This window comes from Podarcis pityusensis, assembly GCF_964106645.2.
Source record: "Podarcis pityusensis genome assembly, chromosome: 4".
In the NCBI taxonomy this organism is placed as follows: Eukaryota; Metazoa; Chordata; class Lepidosauria; order Squamata; family Lacertidae; genus Podarcis; species Podarcis pityusensis.
Window position 1 is genome coordinate 36,817,503 of NC_138027.1, and position 21,558 is coordinate 36,839,060.

The 21,558-nt window shown below is 39.5% G+C and overlaps 2 long non-coding RNA genes across 2 annotated transcripts in view; both read right to left on the reverse strand.

The window, feature by feature from the left end:
* The window catches only part of LOC308475655, a 74,940-nt gene that overhangs the window by 48,824 nt on the left and 4,558 nt on the right, over positions 1–21,558 (reverse strand). The gene's annotated exons all lie outside the window — the stretch shown is intronic.
* Positions 3,549–4,120, reverse strand: LOC308475666. Its single transcript, XR_013985358.1, has 2 exons — positions 4,073–4,120; positions 3,549–3,736 (listed from the first exon to the last, which is right to left on the reverse strand). It is a non-coding gene; the product is annotated as an uncharacterized lncRNA (long non-coding RNA).

Sequence of the window (21,558 nt, forward strand, 5' to 3'; positions counted from 1 at the left end):
CTCTTTAAATGTTATTAGAGCTGCCAAAATGTTCATATGCTGAAAGGCAGGCAGCACCAATTTACTTATTACTCCACAAAGAGACCTGAGAGCCCAAATACAAGCAGCTGTAAACTGCGACACAACATTCTAACCTTAAATCGCTTTTGCTATGTTTTGTACTTTGAACCAGCAAAAATGGATGTGCATGGCATGATCTATGAACTGTGCCTATGTATACAAATAGCAGGTTTTGGCCAGAAAATTGGACATAATTTCAACCTTTTAATTGTTGCCACTTGCATCAGGCAAAAGTTGATACAGCATGTTTGTGCCATTCATAATCACATTTTGCACATGTATAGCAGCTGTCACAGGAGTGACATGGATCAAATAATAAATGTACATAGCTGGGTGGGTTACACCAGCTGTAATAAATAATAATGATAATAATAATAATAATAATAATAATAATAATAATAATAATAATTTATATACTGCCCCTATACCCGGGGGTCTCAGGGCAGTTCACAGAATAAAATCAAGATATAAAACCACAAAATACATAATAAAAATAAAATAACCCAATAGCGCCCCCCCATGTGGGGTGGAATCCTTAGAAATACAAGGCTTACAGAAGTTTTATGACTTAAGAGAGGAAACGAGTTATTTTTGTGGGGCAGAAACACCACATCTCAGTATGATATTTTAAAGTCAGATAAAAACTTTATAAGGGCCAACAAAATGTCACAAAAGACAAAGTGAGCTTTTGAGTTCATGGAACTCTTCACTGGGCTGGATGGAAGGGGTGTGATTCTATAAGAAATAATAGACACAATCTGCTCTAGCACCCCTCTGACTTATCTCTAGGACGCCACATTATCCTAAATTCTAGTTGTATACAAAACAGTTTTCACATACCACAGTTAATTTTGCCATTTGGTTCCTATAGCCATGAAAAGGATAGCCTCAACAAAATAAAGATCCCGATAGCCTTCATGGAATCAAGGCTGCCGTCCAAATTTGGTAAGGATTGTCTTTTGTCTCCATTTTTTTTTTTTACAAAAGAAAAAAAAAGATAGGCACAAGAATGTAACAACAGACTTTCAAATGAAACATAATTAGGCTTGATTGGCAACGAGGCTTTTAATCCTATAATGTGAATAATGGATTCAAAAATTAAATTCCCCCCCTATTTGCCTGATTCAGTAGCATTAAGAAAATGCTACGTTTAGCAAGTGCTAGTCATGCTTTCAAAATGCTTTCATTTAACACTCTCTTCAGTGTAGTTGTCCTCTCTTTTCTCCCATGGAATAAAAACATTTAACAGAGTCATCTTTTTCGCGAAAGGTTGTTTTCCTGGAAAGCCACGAGCTACTGTGTTCATATCAATTGCTTCCTTTGGGCCTGCCCGGTTGTTTTGGAACTACTTAACTTCTGGGATCACTTTTCACATCAGTTTCTTTGCCAAAGGACCCTGGAACATATGCCACAAAATAAAATAATAATAATATTTTTTTATTTATACCCTGCCCTCCCTGGCCAGAGCTGGGCTTAGGGCGGCTAACACCAGTAAAATTACAATAAAAACATAATGGGGGGGGGGCAATTTAAAATACGGGTTATAATACAATTTAAAATGCAGCCTCATTTTAATAGTAGCCCATAGATCAAAACCATAAGGGGAGGGAAACATAAGGGTCAGACTGAGTCCAAACCAAAGGCCAGGCGGAACAGCTCTGTCTTGCAGGCCCTGCAGAAAGATGTCAAGTCCCGCAGGGCCCTAGTCTCTTGTGACAGAGCGTTCCACCAAGTCGGGGCCAGTACTGAAAAGGCCCTGGCCCTAGTTGAGACCAATCTAACCACCTTGCAGCTCGGGACCTCCAAAGTGTTGTTATTTGTGGACCTTAAGGTCCTCCGCAGGGCATACCAGGAGATGCGGTTCCATAGGTACGTGGGTCCTAGGCCACATAGGGCTTTAAAGGTCAAAACCAGCACCTTAAACCTGACCCTGTACTCCACCGGGAGCCAGTGCAGTTGGTAAAGCACTGGATGAATGTGATCCCGTGGCAAGGACCCCGTAAGGGGAACCTTTGGTCATTGCAGAGGATTTGGCGGGCTGTTCTAGAATGCATGGCCACAGAAATCCTGCCGATCAGGATATCCTTCCTCACATTCATTGAGAATGAAGAAGCTTTGCCTACAAAGCTACATCAGTATATCCTGACCTTCATCTCTGTAGAGTACAGTACAAGTTTAGTTCAGATGCCTTTTCCATGGTTAAACGATTGCAGCCAGGTCCTGTCCTTTGCTTGTGAATTGAAGTCTTCTATTCTTTCAGGTTCAATAGATGAAGGTCAAGGTATATTGATGAAGCTTGCTAGACAAAGCTTAATCGTTCTCCTCACAGTTGTAAGGGAGGATATCCTGGTCAGCTGGATTTCTGTGACTAAAGCACTCTTTTAATTTTTCCTATAGCTATGGACTTCAATTTCTTCCAAAACCCATGTTTTACGCTTTCAAATCTTCATCTGCTTATTATGAATAGGCACATTTTTTCATTAAATACCAAGAGTCTTAATTTTGTTTGTATGTTGACACTTTAAAATAAATGGTATGTAATGAAAATACTTAAGAGATCTTGTTATTTCAAACATTTCATTCGATGAGTCACAAAATTCACCAGAAGATGTGAATGATGGTAGTTATACATTTAAAGGTAACATATGTTCATTTAAGCTTTGGACATGGCTACATTGGCAAAGAAAAAAACAATGCTTTATATGCAATGTTTATGCATTCTAAGACTGTGACACCAGGTGGCGCTGTGGAGTTCCATTTTTGCCAATTCGATTTCTCATACAAAGTTTGCAAACACTTCTTTGATGTATTTAGATCAGGCATCCCCAACCTTCGGCCCTCCAGATGTTTTGGACTACAATTCCCATCATCCCTGACCACTGGTCCTGTTAGCTAGGGATCATGGGAGTTGTAGACCAAAACAGCTGGAGGGCCACAGGCTGGGGATGCATGGCTTAGATCCAGCCTTTGTTTGCATCTTGCAGTAAGGTACTTTTTTTTACTCACTGTGAACTTTAAAATATATATTCAGTTCAATAGAAGAAATGCAGCAGTATGAAGGACATACTATAGCCCTCCAGAGAAGATTTCAGGGATATGCAGCGGGCAGATTTGGAAGGAGAAACCTTACTGCACCTGCTTGTCAGTAATATATTACACAAGTATATTTTATTTACTTAAAATAATCTGCATTTTGAGAAAAGTATAAGAAGGCAGTATGCAACATACAAGACTATACTAAAATCAGTAAAAGCATAAACAAAAATATCAATAAAACAACAGTAAACACTGGTTAGTTAAAGGGGGGGGGGGAATCATATTGTAAAGGCCTGACTAACCAATACACTTTTCAGAGAATGTCTCAATTATGTTAGGGGCAATTCCTGAATAACTTCTGCTGGTAGAATTCAGGCCCTGCTACTTGGTTCCATTATAGCAGAATATGTGTCTTTGGAAAATATGGTTTATAAATAACCCGACTACAGCTGTGATTGCTAATACAATTTTAATTTTTAAAAAAAACAAACTTAATATTTGCAGGTGTGTTTATCCCAATTTCAAACAAGATACATTGCTTCAATTGTAGTGCCACTCTGGTTGCGATAGGATATTGCTAAGAGACTGTGCTAATCCTTTGGAAAGTCCAGAGTTCACTAAGATCCCATTTGTGTGTGTTCTGTAGAAAAATAAATAAATAAATACAAATATAAAAAATATAAATGCTATATTTCATATAAATATTTTAAAATACAATTCTTAGGAAAAATGGCTCCTGTTCAAAAAAATATAATCAATCTCTCAACCATGGCACACTAAGAATGAGAAACATAAAGCAGGTCAGATACCAACCACAGTCGCAGTGAAGGAAAGGGCTGCTAGAGCTTAACAAAGTTAGTGCCTTTCCCTTGCCCTACTAACCAACAGACAGAGGTGAGTGCTGGAAAAGATGGCAAAAGAAAGAGGATGGAATAGATAACACACTTTCCCAGAGGGATTATAGTTAAATCATTACCATTGTCCAGCTTGTCAGGAACTGGCCATGTTGACGGGGTCACATTACATGAAGGTTATGCTGTGAATTGGGAAGGGTGACATTTTAGATAAGGAAGGGATGAGATGCTTTTCAATATGTACTGGGTACATCAATGATCCATCGCTTCCCTGTGGTGGTGTGCTGTCGGGAGTGCTGGTTTAAATATTTCTGATGCATGAGATGCCTGTACCGCATTATATATTTATCTAACAGTGCGGTGCAGACCCTCGCTATTGTAAAATATTATACTAAAGATGAAGGGTGAATGCCCAAACTGAAAAGATATGGGAAGATTAGAATGGGAAGAGGTTAGTAATAATACAACATATGTTGCCACTATCTTACAATCGGCCATGATCTATCGGCTGCAACCTGATATGCACTTAGGGAGTTGTACAGTTGGTCTATTGTGCAGTTAGTTCAAAACAAGGCCATTTTAAAAACCTTGGGCCCAAATTTATTTACACATTTAATTTCTATCCTGCACTTTCAATACATTCTCTCCAATTGGCTGGCAGTTGTGGCTTAATCCAGCCTGGCCTTGGCATTTAAGGCCTGTTTCATGAGGTCTTAAGAAAGCTTTCAGATAGTTCATTGAACTAAAGCAGAATGAGCAAGAAGAGATCGTTATGATTGTTAATATCACCTCTCATTTAATACTTCTGATGTCTTTATTCATGTAACTTTATGGATGTATGGTTTTTGTTGTTTTAATCATAAGTCACTTTGCGATCCAGTTGCATGAAAAATAAGAGGTTATAAATGTTATACATAAATAAATGTTATGATTTGGTATGCTTAACACTGGTGGGAGGCAGTCTCTGCTTGCATGCAAGGTGTCAAGGACAGTTTAAAGATGACTTAACTGTACCTTGATGTTTGTGTGTTCTGCCTTTATCAGCAATTTCTTGTGCTAATCCCTCATTGTGATGAACCCCTCACTTCACCCCATTTTTTGGTATAGTATTTATTTTCAATCCTACAGATCCCACTGTGTCTTTTTAGTTATTAAATACATTCAGATATAACCTTTTCACATGTTTTTTAGTGTGCCAACGCCATTTCACTGCCTTGTTTTTTTTAATTTTCCTAGTGGCCTTGTGTTTGATACTCAAGTTACATTGACTTCAGTGACTGTTTTTGCATAGCAGCCACTGACGGCCAAATGTAGCAATAAGCTCAAATGGATGAAACAGAGAAGTGGTTGTGCTGAAAGAAGATATGATACCGACCCTCTCATTTTATTTCCCTCTACCTCATTTATTTTTCTTTCTTGTCTTTCTTTTCCTGTAATTTGTTAATTTAACCAAGTGCTTTTCAAACTATTACAGGAACCCTGCTGAAGTACCTTTAAGCAATGAGAAGCTCAATTTATCTACACTTGCTGATTTCCTTACAATGCTCATCCACAGAAGAGTATTGGCCATCTTCTAGGGCAAGTATTTCCCAACATTGGGTCTCCAGCAGTTTTTGGACTACAACTCCTGTCATCCCTAGCTAGCAAGACCAGTGGTCAAGGATGATGGGAACTGTAGTCTGAAAACAGCTGGAGACCAAAGGTTGGGAAACACTAGGGCCCACTCTCAGTTGGGTTTGCAGCTGGGTGGTGGCTGGGGGAGGGAGGGAGGAAATCCAAGCTTCTTCCCTCCTAAACCAGTAAGTAGCTGAACTTACATTCAAAGCTGAGGATAGCTTTTGATGTAGAACTAAGGAGAAGGTTCCATCAGCTCAAGCGTTTCTGCTTGCCCAATGGAACAATCTCTTCGTTCTCTTCCCCATACACTGTTCTGCAGGTTCTTGCACTCCTCCAAAGTGAATTTGGGGGATATATGGGAGCATGCAGCGGGGAGGAGTGGAAACTGCAGCACTAGCAGGAGTGCTTGCACTGGATTCTTCTAATGGAACCAGGTAGTTGAATCCAGCACTGAATATTGAATGTGGCAGCTGAGATAATAATAATAATAATAATAATAATAATAATAATAAATTTTAAAAACAGATTTTAATTTGAGTCACAGAAATATTCAAGACTTGTAATGCTTGCCTCTTCTTTGAGATGAGCATTACAACTCTCCATAACTCATATCTGGATTAACAAGTTGGGCTGGCATCTCTAGTTAGCTTGAGGTGACAGTGAGACTTGGCACACTTATTTGATATCCAGTGAAAGCAAAGTGCATCCTAAAACATGCCCACATGAAGCAGGAGGTGAAACGGATATCACAGCAGACATTCTGAAGCTTGCAGTAGTGGGAAAATCAGGAAGACTCTAATTAATAATAGTTTACAAAAGGCTTGTTCATATTTCAGCTTATTAAGTTATGATTTCCTGAATGTGGACAAAGTGAGGAAGCCATCTGAGATAGCAGCTTTGGAGCTCCATTAAAAGGCAGCAAATGATAAGTTTATTTAGTTTGCTTTGTTTAGATTTGTAGACAGGATCATTGTTTGAGGGTGATCTAGGAGATCTAAGACATAACCCCCTTCCCCATTTTTTTTTTAACTTAAGAAATGTTGCTTGCAGAACTATTCCTCTGAAAGTTGACTCAAATTTGCTTTTAGAAAATAAATTAGCATATCCATGTTTTATGCAAATATATGTCACGGATCTGTTCCTCATGGTCAGTGAGGCGGGTGTAGGGAATAAAGAGGTACTTAGCCCACAGCCAGCAGAAGCACCAGACTCGTAGCTTTCACTGAAGAAGAAAAAGAGCAAGTTGAATGGACCTCTAGTTACAAATCAAAACATGCAGGCAAGCCTTAACTGTCCAAGAGATTTCTGTGAGATAAGATAACCTGGCTACTCCCACCTTCCTGTGCTTTTAGCAAATTAGTGAAGTCAGAGCTGTGACTGACAAATAAATTGTTCAGACACCAGGAATTCTTCTATTCTTAAGGAACAGCACTTTTCTTTCTTCCTTCTGCCTCCTTTCCTATTACTTTGAATCCCCCACATGGTTTTTTTCTTTTGGCAGAATGGCTATTTTTTGTCACTGGCAAAAAAAAAAAAGTAGGGGGAATGCAAAATATGAAAACTTTGCAAAGAGGCTCAGGTGCATCCTCTGCTATTCAGGACCTCATGTCCAGGTACTTATTAAAGCTAGGTTTTACTCCGAGTAGACCTATTAAAATGACTGGCCCTAAATTTGTCATGTTCATTAATTTTAATGGACCTATGAAGGACTCAAAAAGAACGTCCTTCACCTATACTGAGTAAAAATGGAATATCACCCACAGAATTTACTGTATAATCAGTTTACAGTACAATAGTAGATATGCCTACTCAGAAGTAAGACTTTTTTGTTTAATGAGATTTACTTCCAGGTAAGTGAGTACAGTATTGTAACCTAGGCTACTTGTAACAGACAGAAATTGGTTCATGGCGAGAAAATCCTTTTTTGCACACACCTGTTGGCATCCCTGTGCCAAGTTAAGGATCGTAACAACACATCTGTTGATACCCCTTATTATTTCACAACACTTACAAGTAAATGCACCTTGATTAACCACCTTCAGCCTGCTTCCTAAACAGTCAAGGAGGCCAGTCTCTTGACTTCTTGAGGAGTTACTTTCATAACTCTGTTTTTTCTACCGGAGTGGCCCTTCCATGAGGCAGAGTGATGCAGTTTCTTCAGGTAGCAAAATCTGAGGGGCAGGAAGTGGCTAGAAATGTGTGGCATGTGATTTGTCCTGCAGCTCCTCGCTGCCTTAGAGTGTGATAGAGGACTCAATTCCCTCAGTGCTGAAGTAAGATTCAACTACTTTGTCTAGTCAAATTTTGTGCACAGAATGGGGAACGCAACACTTGTCCTTCGTCTCAGGCAGCAAAATGGCTTTGACCGCTCCTGTTCTCTACCAACAACCTTTTGTACAGGCAACTATGAGACCTGACGTTTTGCTTCCCCACCTACTCATAGCTGTCAACTTTTCCCTTTTCTTGAAAGGAATCCTATTCGGAATAAGGGAATTTCCCTTAAAAAAAGAAAAAGGTTGACAGCTATGCGCCTACCTCATAACTGTACCAAGATGGATGAGGATGAATAATGCTATAGCCTTAATATAGGGTATGTTCACATTCCTGCCTTGAAGTCCAATGAAGTTCACAGCTTTCCCACCTAGTTGTTCACATCAGCACGGCTTCCATTTGTTTCTGTTTGTGTATCCACCAGGGGAGATGTCTTTACCCCATGCAAAGGTGTTAATACCTTGCTTAGAGGTGGGTGAAGGACTCCAAAGTACAGGAGACATACACATTTTGCTGTGGGAACAGAGATTAAAAATCCAGCACAGGAAACACAATGAGTGCATAGTAAATGAGAGTGTAAAAATAGCCATGGTATGCCCTGCTTCAGACCCATGTCTCCTGAAAGGGGGAAACTAGAAGGCAATTTAGTAAAACGTAGAAAACAGTAAGCAGGATTTATTTAACCCTGAAATCAAAAGAGGGGAGGAAGTAAGAGGCACAGTTCAGATTAATATATTTGGGGGAATGACTTTGCTGGGAGTCTGAACCTGTGTGTTTTCACCTGGAGTCTGTTAAGCTGACTGGGGCTGTCTGTTCTTCTTCTCTTCGGGTGACTTTTAAAGCTCAGGCCTTGGCAGATGTGCCAGACTTGAAGGCCAAGATCTAAAGGGATCTAGTTCTGTGGCTCTTCTGCTAGGGCTTGTGATATCTATGAGGAAAGAGAGCCCATAGCACACCTCCTGAGGGATTGTGGGAAGGGAATCCTAAGGGATTCTAGAATACCCCACATGGAGAAAAGGCACTGCAGACAAGGGGGGGGGGTGTCATTGATGGAAGCTGTTGTCCCACCCCCTCCGAAAACAAGTAATTGAATTCTCTCTTTGAGGGTGAAAAAGAAGTTGAGATGAAATAGTATGAAAGATATTGCTGCCTCTGGGAATGTGCTGCTGCTACACTGGGTAAAGAAGCCCCTCCCCAGAGAGATAACAACAACAACAACAATTTATTTATTTGTATTCTGCCCATCTGACTGGATTGCCAACTGGCACAGGGGTAGTGCTCAGCAGCTATTTCTGATATTTTGAATCATAAGGAGTTTGTACTGAGTTGTAATAACTGTTATTGTTGTTGTTGTTATTGCTTTATATGCTGCTATGTTTTTGATATTATAGCAATTGCAATGTTTGTTAATTTTTAATGCCATTGAGCTTTGAGCTTAGCATTTGTTGTTGAAAAAGTGGAACACAAATATTAAATCAAAATTTTAAAATCAAAATATGTAAGTTAAGTTAAGGTTCTAAACTTTAAAAAAAAGAAATGGACGGGATTGAGTCCAATAAATTATTTCTCTTTAGGTGAGAGATTTGTCTCTCAGATCTGCTTCTGCTTACACTATCCTGGGCTGGAGTGCAGCCCTAGGCTTCAGTCTGTCACTCCCTGGCTGTGGAACTGTTGCTGAATAAATGCTTTGGGAGGGTAGATGGTTACTGTTTTTTCCCCTCCACTATTTTCTCTGGATGGTTTCTTCTTATTCACCCTCTTTATGTGCATGTGTAATCTGTCCGTTTCCCTCCCCATCCTCTCCACATGGCCCTGGTGCTGGCAACCCACGCTATGCCACTGTCTCCAAATATCTTTTAGGAGCTGCACTTCACAGGGCTACATTTACTTGAACACAAACTTCATAGTTGTATATTTACCATACAAAAGGATTTTGATCCCCCCCCCCTCAGGTAGCCAAACACCTTGGGGTGGCTCTGTAGCCCAAGAGCCAATTTACTTTACCTCAGCATATTCTCACTTAAAAGCTCGACATTTATTGTGGAAAATCAGTGTTCTTTTAAAATGCTGGTGCTGGTATCTCTAACAGCCAGTTTCAAAATTCAGAAGCATGGCTCGACCACAGTAAGATTGAGAGCTCAATATGTTCTCTAAATTCTCACCATGATTCCACTCCATACACTTTATTAGAAGTCATATTCTATAGAACCTTTTGAATAGAGTATTTAGATAATGAATGGTTAAAAAGGTAATTGGTTTTTATCTATTGATCATTGCTGCCGTAACATAGTGACTATAATTTGGCACACATTTATGCAAAGTTTAAAATGAAATTCTATATAAAGTTTCCTGGCAGTAAGTGCCATTGAAGTCAGTGCACCTTACTTCTAAGTCAACATCTATAGGATTGCACTGTAAATCCCATTAACCCCAGTATAATTTATGCATTTTTTTGCATACTCGATTGCTATCTACACTGAATATAATTTTACATGAGTCTACTCTGATTGAAAAGCCCCATCTTATACATATGGTGAATGACATAACCACTTAAATACACCGATTACTGAATAAATACACTCAATATAATGTTAACAGCTAGTTGTTAGCAGGAATATATAGTAGAGTTTGTTGTTTCCATTCAATTTTCTGTTGGACCTTCAAGCGGGGCTTCGCTATTTTATTGCTATCAAAATTCCATCATTGAGGTGTGTAGTGGCCCTAAATTAATCAGGATGGTCAAATCCCAAGAAGACTACAAAGAGGTCCAGAAGGATCTCCTGAAACTGGATGAACAGAATGGGATTGAATTGGTATAAAGTGAGGAACCAAGGGGTGAAAAACCCTAATTTCATAAATACACTTATAAGATCTGAACTGGCAGTAAGAAACCAAGAAACAAACAGTGGATATTAGGGAACAATGTCATCCAGTTTTCTTAATATTTTGTACACTTGTCGAATGATCAAAATTTTAGCTTTTTACCACATCCCATTTAATTATGAGGGTTTGACATTTCAAAAAATTGACAATTTTGGCCTTGTTGGACTACACAAAAATCTTAAAACGCTCAGCCCGGCATTGAGAGAAGTCAAAACTAAAAACATCAATTTCTTCAGAACTTCATGGACTTTAATATAATATGTCGCAAGATAGACTTACTTTAAATTTTAAATTTAAGTTACAAAAATTAAAATTATAAAAAGTGATTAAAAATTAACATGATGATTTTTTAAATAAAAAATTGTATTGATCTACCTGCATAATTTCATACTGGGATCTCAATGGGATCACATTGGGGGAAAATATTTTGTACATACATGTCTGCCTTGTTAGGTTCTATTTAGGATAAATGGGTTTTCTTGGAGTAAAACAGAAGAAACAAGACTTCAGACTAGTATAATATCAGTTACTTCAGGCATTTCTTTAGAAAGTTATGCAATTAAAAGGTATATGAAATGCTAGTCAGGCTTTTCTTTTAAAAACCTGTTCCAAAGCAGAGTGATAGCTTGTTTGTTGCATTATAGAATTGACGATGCGAAAAGAATTATTGTTAGTACTTCATTGTAATATTTCCCACAGTGTTTCATATTTTTTGTTTAAAAAAACAACAACAACAGGAGTTTATACAAGTTTGTAAAATTATGCAAGGTGGGTGCAAGTCACACAGTGATGTGAGCGGGAGCCTTGCAATGATGCAATCGCAACTTCTCTTGACCCCTGTCCATCCTGGCTGGTGAAAGCCATTCTGGTGGGGAAGTTATGAACAGGTGGGTCCAGGGTGTGGTGAATGCATCCCTACACAATGGAGTTGTGCATCTTGCCCTTCAACAGGTGGTAGTATGCCCAGATCGTGCTGGAATCCATTTCCCGTCAACGCCACCCAGCGGGGATTATGGGAGTTGAGCATCATTTGGAGGTTCCTGAACCCTTGTTTATAACTATGGCCATCTGGTTGTGAATATGCCCTTTTTGGGGTAAGGAAGTGGAAAGCGGGGGGGGGGGGGCAGTTGCAGGAATTCCAGGTGGATAGAGATTATCTGGATCCATTTCAGTCTGGGTTCTAGCACGGTTTGAGGACTGAATCAGCCTTAGTCAGCTGTCAGATGATTTGTCTTAAGAGCAGGACCGAGGGAGTGTGATAGTGCTTCTTGATCTTTCAGTGGCTTCTAGTACCATTGACCATGGTATCCTGTTTGCACAATTCCCTAAGCCGGCATTGGGTTGGCCACTGTCAAATTCAGCAGGGTGCTTCTTACATTCTCCCTAATCCTAAATACGTTGCAAGTTAATATTATAAATCTTAAGAAGGTTTGTTGTGCTAAGTTGGGAGGAGGGCAATATTTAACTTTTTCTGCTTAAATATAACTATAATTGAGCCTGAAGGAAGGACATAACTAGGCATGTATGTTTTTTTCCTCCTAAATGGTTTTTTTTTTAGTAGAAAATAAAAATAAAATCAAAAACAGTCCTCAGCAAGCTTCATCTTTGAGCAAAGGAGCAGCAGCGACAGAAGGAACTTGACCCTTTCTCCTTGGGCTGTTTCCCTGCTCACAATATCCTTGCCATGCTAGTGAAAAACTAATCAAAAGGCAAATGGTTAAGCCTTCTGATTATTCCCACCTACCGCTTTCTCTGCTCTCTGTTTTTGACATAGGATGTTTTCCGTCTGAAAAAGGGAGAATTTGGTAGAAAGGTACATGCAACTATATGTGTCACATCTAGTTTGGACGTAAGACTCGGTAAAAACAAGGTATGCAGTCACATCCATAGTTAAAGGAGAAATAAGGAATCAGGCATTGTGAAAACTGACGAGACAATGAAAAGAGAGGGGCAAAGGAAGAAGGAGGCAATAGGCGGCAGAGCAAATACTGACTGCTCTTTTTTGACTTGCTTTCTCTTAGACATGAAGGGTCCTCTGTTCCAATGTCTGCGTGGGATGACTCAACAGAAACAAAATACAAGGGCAAGTCAGCAAGAGTTTTCTCACAAGGAATAATGTTTAAAGCCCACAAATCAAATCAAGTTTTAATGAGCAACAACATGATTAACAGAGAAATCCCTGGATGTGGTGTAATACAAAACGGCTGTGCTGCAAAGTTTACCCAAAGGCATTCTCTCGCTCCCTGGCTCCATCACACAGAACACTAGATCTACCGGAACGGTATCCTTAATCATCCCCACCCCACATGGACAGGACCATTCAAATAAGCAACTATCCATCAACCCAGCATCATGTGAAGCACTATTAAACCGTTCATAAATTTGATAAGAATGTTGGTGTATTATCCCATCAGAATGTTTCTATGTCCGGTGAGTGCATTTTGGGGCTGATATTTTTGTGTGTGTTGTATAGCAGACACACGGAGAGACTACAGAGAGGCAAGCGGGAGGCAGTTGTGGTTAGGGAGAATAGTAGCAGCTACTTCCTTTTCGATAACTACAGGTCTTCCTAGTAAGAGTGGTCGTTCAGAGAAATCTGCTTTGCCCCCTGTGCTATAGATGTAGAATTACAGTAGTAGAATGAGATAAGAGATGCTTGATAGGCATTGCCTTAGCCAATCTGTCTCCATCTTCCACCAGTTAGTCTATATATTGCTGTTTCAAATGCTACGTGCTATGAGGTTGTGTCTCACAGGTACCTACTGGACTAGTGACACACAGCAGACCCGCACTTCCCAGCTTGCACTATTTTGTGAAGTATAAAAAGCAGCAAGGTTTGCTGTGTATGTCTTCTCCCGCTGGGTAAAACTAGGACTGCTCACTCTGCTCTGTGGTTACATTTGATTTAAAAACAAAACAACCCTCACCCCCCTGCAATTTTAGGAAACTTTGCTTGAAATTTAAAATTTCCCTTTTAATTTTCTTGCTTTATAGGCCAGTGTGTAATTTCAGGATTGCCATACTCACCCAGTACTGCTTCTAGAAAAGAAGTTCTGAATACCAGCAGTAAGGATACCCCACACTATCCTGGATGCTGAGCTATTGGTGCAGGTTCAAAGCTTGTGCAAGCATCATGATAAACTAAAAAGCCCGTTGTTTTTACTGTAGGCCAGGAAAGCCTAAAATCTGTCTTTTAAAGGGAGAGGAGAAGGTGGGGAAGTTCCACTGCACAGCTAAAACTCCTTACACTAGCAGAACTGTTTAGTGTCCATGCTATTTTACACACACAAAAAGAGAGCAATGTTTTCAAACCAACAATTTATTTATTTAAAGTACTTCTAGGCTGCCTTTTTAGGCAATGCTTCTCCAAGCCAATTTACAATAAAAATTATAATGGACAACACAGATACCATAAAATTAACAAATCTTGCCCTCCCCCCTCCACCAAAGAGAACAGCCAGTAAAAATACCCAGTCAATTAAAACACTTTTCACAGCAATAACGAAGCAGAATTCCAGTTGTAAAACATCAATCATGAATATGCCAGATGCAAGAGGTATATCTTTCAGGCCTTCTTAATGGTTGGGAGCAGGTAGCTTTCTAAAGTCCGTTCAGAGGGTGCCCTGGCAACTGGCTGTCGCCCAAATCTGCTCCTCAGTCTGCCCACATAAATATTGGGAAATGTTCTGTGTGAGGGCGTGCTCTTCTTTATTTTTTATTACTACTATCTTTTTCTTTTGAATTTTTGCACCTCTAAGATTTTTGTGCCCAGAGCAAAGGCCCCTGCAGCCCCACTCATGCTATGCCACTGAGCAACAGTTACTACTGGACTGAGGTATTTTATAGTCAGGCCTGGCCCACCCATGAGATATTCACTCACCCCCTCTTCCCTGGCAGGAAGGGAGGACACCACTGTGTAGTTTGCCTCAGGTGCCAAAATGTATTGGGCTGGCCCTGTTTATATTGTTAATCTGACAAAAGCCCTCCTTGTCTTTGTTAGGTCCCTACCTAAGTACCAATATTCCCACTGCCACAAATGAGATCATGCTTACCATTAATAAAGCAGTGTTTACTAGGCAAGGTAAATGGATAGCCTCCCTAAGAAATTCTTTATAGGTCTTTTATCTGGGCCTGGACATGTGGGGGGTATCTTACAAGAAAGGTAAAAGAAATTGTGTTGGAGGAGCACTTTAGGGGCAGGGACACCGGTCTTGTGAATGCTCTGGATCAGACTTCCTCAACTTCGGCCCTCCAGATGTTTTGAGACTACAATTCCCATCATCCTTGACCACTAGTCCTTTTAGTTAGGGATCATAGGAGTTGTAGGCCAAAAACATCTGGAGGGCCCAGGTTGAGGAAGCCTGCTCTGGATGCATGCAAATGTTATGACTCAGGCTGTCCTAGCTTAGTTTACATTTTGAACCTATACCAGGCTATGGGGGCCTGAGTCACAATTCCTTTAGATTATTGTAAGTCTGAGGCACAATTTCTGTACGTTGTAGATTTGATGGTGTATTTATTCCACATGTGTCAGAGATTTGTAAGAGGCTTTACAACACTGTGCATCTAACAAAAAAAATGGCATTTTGTAATAGGGATGCTTAATAAATGTAACTTAGGGAAATTCTTATATGAAATCTGCAGGTCTTGCACTATTGTGTGGTTTGAAACACCAGCTTTGCCATTTCTCCTGAAGCTGTGATACAGTTCTTGGCAGTTTTATCTATCAAAAGTCGTACTGAAATATTACATTGAGATAAATACACATTAAGATGTACTTAGAGATAAAATAAGCATTTCCATCTACATTTTGAGAGAAATACGTGCATTCTGAGATAAAAGAACAATTCAAATTGTACTTTACAAGTTTGGTTTTTTTTTACTTTTTTAAAAAAAAGACTGACAGATTAGAAGGAAAACAGAACTGAATTGAATTATGGATAAGTTTACACTAGATAGATACATATTGGAAATAGTCAGATTTAGTCGTAGCTACTTTGTACTATCTTTTGCACCTACTTTGTACTATCTTTTGCACCTACTTTGTACTATCTTTTGCACCTAAAACCACATCAAAGTGGCTAATTGACCAAATGACAGACTTACCTCAGGATAGAGTATTTATTTATTTTTTGCATTATTCAGCGAGAGGATATTTCTTTCTTTCTTTCATTCCTTTTTTTATTCACATAATATACATTCTTTACAACAAACAACTCCAGAATAAGCAGACAACTCCAAAATATGTAACAAAACCATAAGTCTCATGTTTTCATTTACACTGATCTCCTCTCTGATATCATTACTTGATATTTCTTGCTGCATTCTCCTTTCCTTATAGAATCTTTATAAAAAGTTAAAACAATTTCAGTTAATCCCTTTAGCTCCCCCCCCCCCCCCCCGATAGAGTATTAGTAAAAGTGCGAAAATCACTGTTCTGTATTACATCATTTTGGGGGTATCTATTTCGACAAAGTCGAGAATCGTTACTTTTCATAACAAAATATGGCTATTTTGTTATCATAACAAAATAGCTTAACGGGAGTATATGTAGACCATTAAAACAAAATATGTTAACACGTGTCTTCTACAATCTGTGTATGCGGGCTCGAGGCAAAAACATTCTAAGCTTTAAAGACACTGTAACTGAGTTGGGGGCAGAGAAAAGTGTTACATGTTGAGAAAATAAGCAAGACTGTGGATATGTCATGCAACTGGGAGAGAAAGCATTGTACAAATAGAAGGTGCATCCTCTGGCAGCCTCGCAGTCTCCCTTCTCTAAGCACACAATGGCCTTTAATGTAGCTGGCCATGGTAGCAGCTCATATATAAGGCCTGCAGGCTCAGGCAGCAGCTGGATGGCTAATGTTTCACATCTCTCATCGTAAAGCATGCAGCACTACCCTGAAAGATCATGGTACTGCAGAGGCACCAATGGTCACCTCTGCCCCGGGCAATGTGAGAAAGGGGTGGAATAATGAAGCATCTCTTAAACGCCTCAATGAATTTAATAAGCTTCAATTTCTGAGTATTTTTTTTTATAGAAAAGAATCCTGTTTGTTTCTGAAGGAAATTGATGTTATAGAAAAATGACGGTGCTGTTAAGGACAAGGGGTGAGGGGAAAAGGAAGTCAGTGAGTGGGATACAGTCTTCCACTGCAATAGTATCTTTCAACTTTACCTATTTCACATATAATAGCTATAGGTATATAGTTTTAATAATTAAACTATCTTAAGTATGTGCTTGTGCATAACTTGATGAAGAAATTATACAGAAACACATATATAGATTATAATGCTTTAGGTTTGTCCCCTATTATCTTAAACTGGAGTTCGAAACAATAGGCTGGCACCTAGACTCATTTAACAAATGTTATGGTATAACTCAGACTTTCCCCAATGTGATGTCATCCAGATGTTTTGGAATACAACTCCCATCAGCCCCAGCCAACAGGAAAGGTTGAGGGGGGCAGGAGAGAGCCTGAAATAAGTAAACAAGGGGTAGTGAAGTGATTATCTAAAGCAGGGAAATGAAACCAGTGGCCCTCCTGATGCTACTAGACTACAACTCCCATCATCCCCTGCTAGTGGTCTGGGATGAAGAAATTTGTAGCTCAACAACATCTGGAGGTCCACGGGTTCCCTTTCTCGGATCTAAAGAATGTAAGGTGGGATGCAGCCTGAGCACTGCTTTACAGATCTAGCCAAAACAGAGAACTGCAAAGAGGCCAGATACAAAGAACACTCGTTGAACCAATGAACCAGATCTGGATACGTACTGTGCCTGGTACTATAAAAACCTCCCTTGTCAGGCCTGCTTCCAGGTTGAGAGACTGGGTGATGCTGCTCTCATTGATGACAGATTGCCTGCTTCTGCCTTGACACACCCTCAGTTGCACAGCAGCTGTATCTGACAACATATTTTTTTTATATAAAAAGGCAACAACAATAGAGTGATGCAAAATATTTCAATAGTGACAATAGACGCCCTAAGAAAGATGTGTCTCTGCATTCTGTATCATTTTCTTTGTACTACTCATATTTGCAGCAACAAAATTTAGCAAAATGTGATAAGTGTAAAAGTGTGTTTTCAGGACCCACCCTATTCCCGAGACTGTAATTTCTTTTAACTGTTTTTTAATGGGTAATAATTTCAATTCTTTTTTAACAGAAGGAAGGAAACTAGCCCTTGACCAAGCTGAAGAGAAAGCAAGATTCTGACTTAGCCAATGCTGTCCGTATCATTCTATCTGAAGAGGAGAGCATTCTGGGTAGAATCTGCATGTATCTTAAACTCTGTGATCAGCTGGCTTCCTTTAACACACAAAGTACTAATATTTCCCACAAAAAATAGAAATAAATCTACATAGACTTTTAATCATAACTTGTAATTAGAGGTGAAATAATAGAATCATAAAATTGTAGAGTTGGAAGGGACCAGAAGCGTCATCTAGTCCAACCCCCTTCAATGCAGGAATCTTTTGCCCAACGTGGGCTTCTAGCCCATGACCCTGAGATTAAGAGTCTCATGCTCTACCAACTGAGCTTCCCAGACTTCCTATAGCATGACTCTCAGATTAACAGGTGCTTACCTTTTCTTCAACATATGTACTATCTCATATTACCATCTCATGTAGCCTATCTCCACAGTAATTCCTAGAGTGTTCCATATTTTGCCATGTTATACCCAGATACAGTGGTACCTCAGGTTACAGACGCTTCAGGTTACAGACTCCACTAACCCAGAAATAGTAACTCCGGTTAAGAATTTTGCTTCAGGATGAGAACAGAAATCATGCGGTGGCAGCGGGAGGCCCCATTAGCTAAAGTGGTACCTCAGGTTAAGAACATTTTCAGGTTAAGAACGGACCTACAGAACTAATTAAGTTCTTAACCCGAGGTACCTCTGTAACCTTAATTTTCTCCATCTGGTCACACACAGGCCCACCTGGAAAATGCATAAGCACCTCTTTATACAAGGATAGTATAGCAATTTCTGTGAGCAGTTGCCCTTTTTGCTACTGTGATCAAACTGCACCTGTCCCTACTCTTAAATCTATGCATAGTATGTAGAAAGTGGACAGTGCTACATCCAATATTATTTTCCTGAATGTCTCCCTTGTTCTCTTATAATAGCAATAGCGCCCACCTGAGAGGTGCCAGTACTGAGTTTTGGCTGGGGAAAAAAAAAGCCCTGACTACATCTTCTCCCTTTTTCACAACAATGATTTGCAGGAGATTTAGGTCAAACAGACCTTCTCCTCAATACCTTTCCACATGAATATATAAATAAAAAAATGGAATTTTTGCCACAAGATTTGGTGATGGCTTTAAAGGGGGATTAAGGCCAATTCACAGGATAGTTGTACTATTTTTTATTCCATTTTTACATTAGTTCATGAATTTAAGAAATATCTCAAAAATACTATTTTGATATGTATTTAAGCAAGCATTTTTTTTCTAAAAATGCAGATTTAAATTAGCATTTTCTCTTAAACTACATATTAAAAAGCCTAGAAGTGCTCTACAACATCTGGCGAAGTGCAAAAACTTTTGGATAGCAAAGTGTCAAGCCACACATAATTCAGAGAGGTCGTTTTCTATAGGAATTCACGAAAGACTAAAAACTTCAAGCACCCGTTAAACATTTCTGCCATGGCAGCCTTGTTTGCTCCAACTCAATAGATTGTGGTTATAATATATATAGTTTAGTCACTAGTTGGCAGTAGACTTAGTTGTGTCTCGATGGAGTTAGGAGTTTCCTGATGTTGAGCAGTTGTGTAAGAGAGAGTACCAAGTTCCTGATTGTTGTGCTCTCTAATATTCACGATATGTCAAGTGTTCTCAAAACATTTATGTCATGGCTGCTTCATCTGGTACAGCTCAGGTATTCATTGCTGACATGACAAACCATGGGGGTGTTTCAGAATGTCATTGACACGTGACAGGTTATGCTGCTGATTTCATGTTCCTGATTAGACAGTATATGGTGATGGGGGTGTTTAGGGAAGTTTTTCATATTTTGATGTTTTATCGTGTTTTTAATATTCCATTGGGAGCCGCCCAGAGTGGCTGGGGAAACCCGGCCTGATGAGCGGGGTAGTAGTAGTAGTAGTAATAAATAATAGGAAATTTTCTTTGTCCCCCCCCCCCCTTGTCATAGTCAGAGCATTTTCATGTGATTCTTAAACTTAAGCAATTATTTTGTTCTGCCAGTGTGGCAGCTCTATTAATGGGCCACCCTTAAAGGCATATGGACTCAGAGAATTCTGAGTTTCCCGCTGCTATTGCTGGTGCTCTGTAGGATTTGGGACACTGTTAACACACTTATTTCTAAGTACCATTTAGCAGAACCTGTTTACTCATTATTTTAAAATAAGATGAAGCTGTTAGGGAGACGGACTGAACACAAGTGGCAGGAAACTCTTATGAGCCTAACTTATGAGCCTGCTCTACACGGGTGATAGCAGTGAAGAAACAATATTTTGCCACCGCCATCTAGTCGAGGTAGTGCTATCCAGCAGAGATTTTCTAGGCAGCTTGCAGCCTTTTGCAACCTAGTCTTAAAAAATGATATAAGGGAACTTTTTATGCATTGTTATGACTACTTTGCTAAACACTTGGATGATAAAATAATTTGCATCCACCTCAGCCTAGACACTACTAACTTTGTTCAGTTGATGAATATGTCCAGGGCCCACCCTGGTCCTCCTTTTAAAAAAACAAAAAACTTAGTTGTAGTGACATAAGGATGTGAAAAGAGTGCTTGGTGGAGTGCAGCCTTCCCTTTGTCTTGACCCCTTTCCCTCATGCTTGTTTACTTCTAGTAGAAATGATTGGCCGAGTCCAGGATGTTAATAGTGTCTCCTTCTGTGAGAGACAGCTTTTTAGAAACCCTCTGGAACCCAAAGACAGCAGTCACTTTGGGTTGGTTGCAAATATCACTTTCCTGGTCAAGGAACTTGAGCAGATGGTTACTGCACAACCCCCCTCACGATTGGATTAGACTGATTATCTGGACTCATTTTAATCTGGTTTCATGGTTGGCTTCTGCACATAAAATGACTTGGTCACATTTTGGGGTGACTTTCAAAGTAGATTCTCCTGGACCTCTTGGAGGCTTTTGATACCACTGACTGTGGCATGCTTTTGGACAGGCAGGCTTGGGAACTGGGGACACTGTGTTGTGATGGTTCCTCTCCCATCCAGTGGCTGTTTTGACATGATATTGCTCAAAGACTTAGAGTCCCATGCCTTTTATGCTATGAGGTCCCACATGATTGTAACTTGTATCCAGTTCTGTTCAACATATTTGAAACTGCTGAGTGAGATCATTTGGATCTTTTCTTATCTGATTCAGGTGACCCTGATGTGAGGGTGTTCTTAACGGCAAAGTACCTGGTTTTTTAAAAAATAATAATTTTACCTTCCCACTGTACTAATTAGGCTATCATAATTCAGTGTCTTAAGAAACTGAATTTGAATTTAACAATATTTCTAATGTTTACCTAATTAGACTGATATGTAATGTATCTCACTATAAGTTACCAGTTTTCCATTGAAAATTCCATTTTCAGTCTCTAGTATCTGTGATTAAAGTATCCAATACAACAGGTCTGGCAAAGACTTTTGCCTGAAGCCTAGAGGATCAATGGCTAGTCAGAGTTGATATGACTGGGCTAGATGGATCATTGGTCTGTTCAGAATAAGGCATCTCTGTATATTCTAAAATTATGACATCAAGAGGTACAAATGTGCTTTCTGAATTCTAGAGAAATGTCTGAAGTTAATGTTTCAGAAATTATTTGGCAGGGCATAGAGATGGCTCATTTATTTG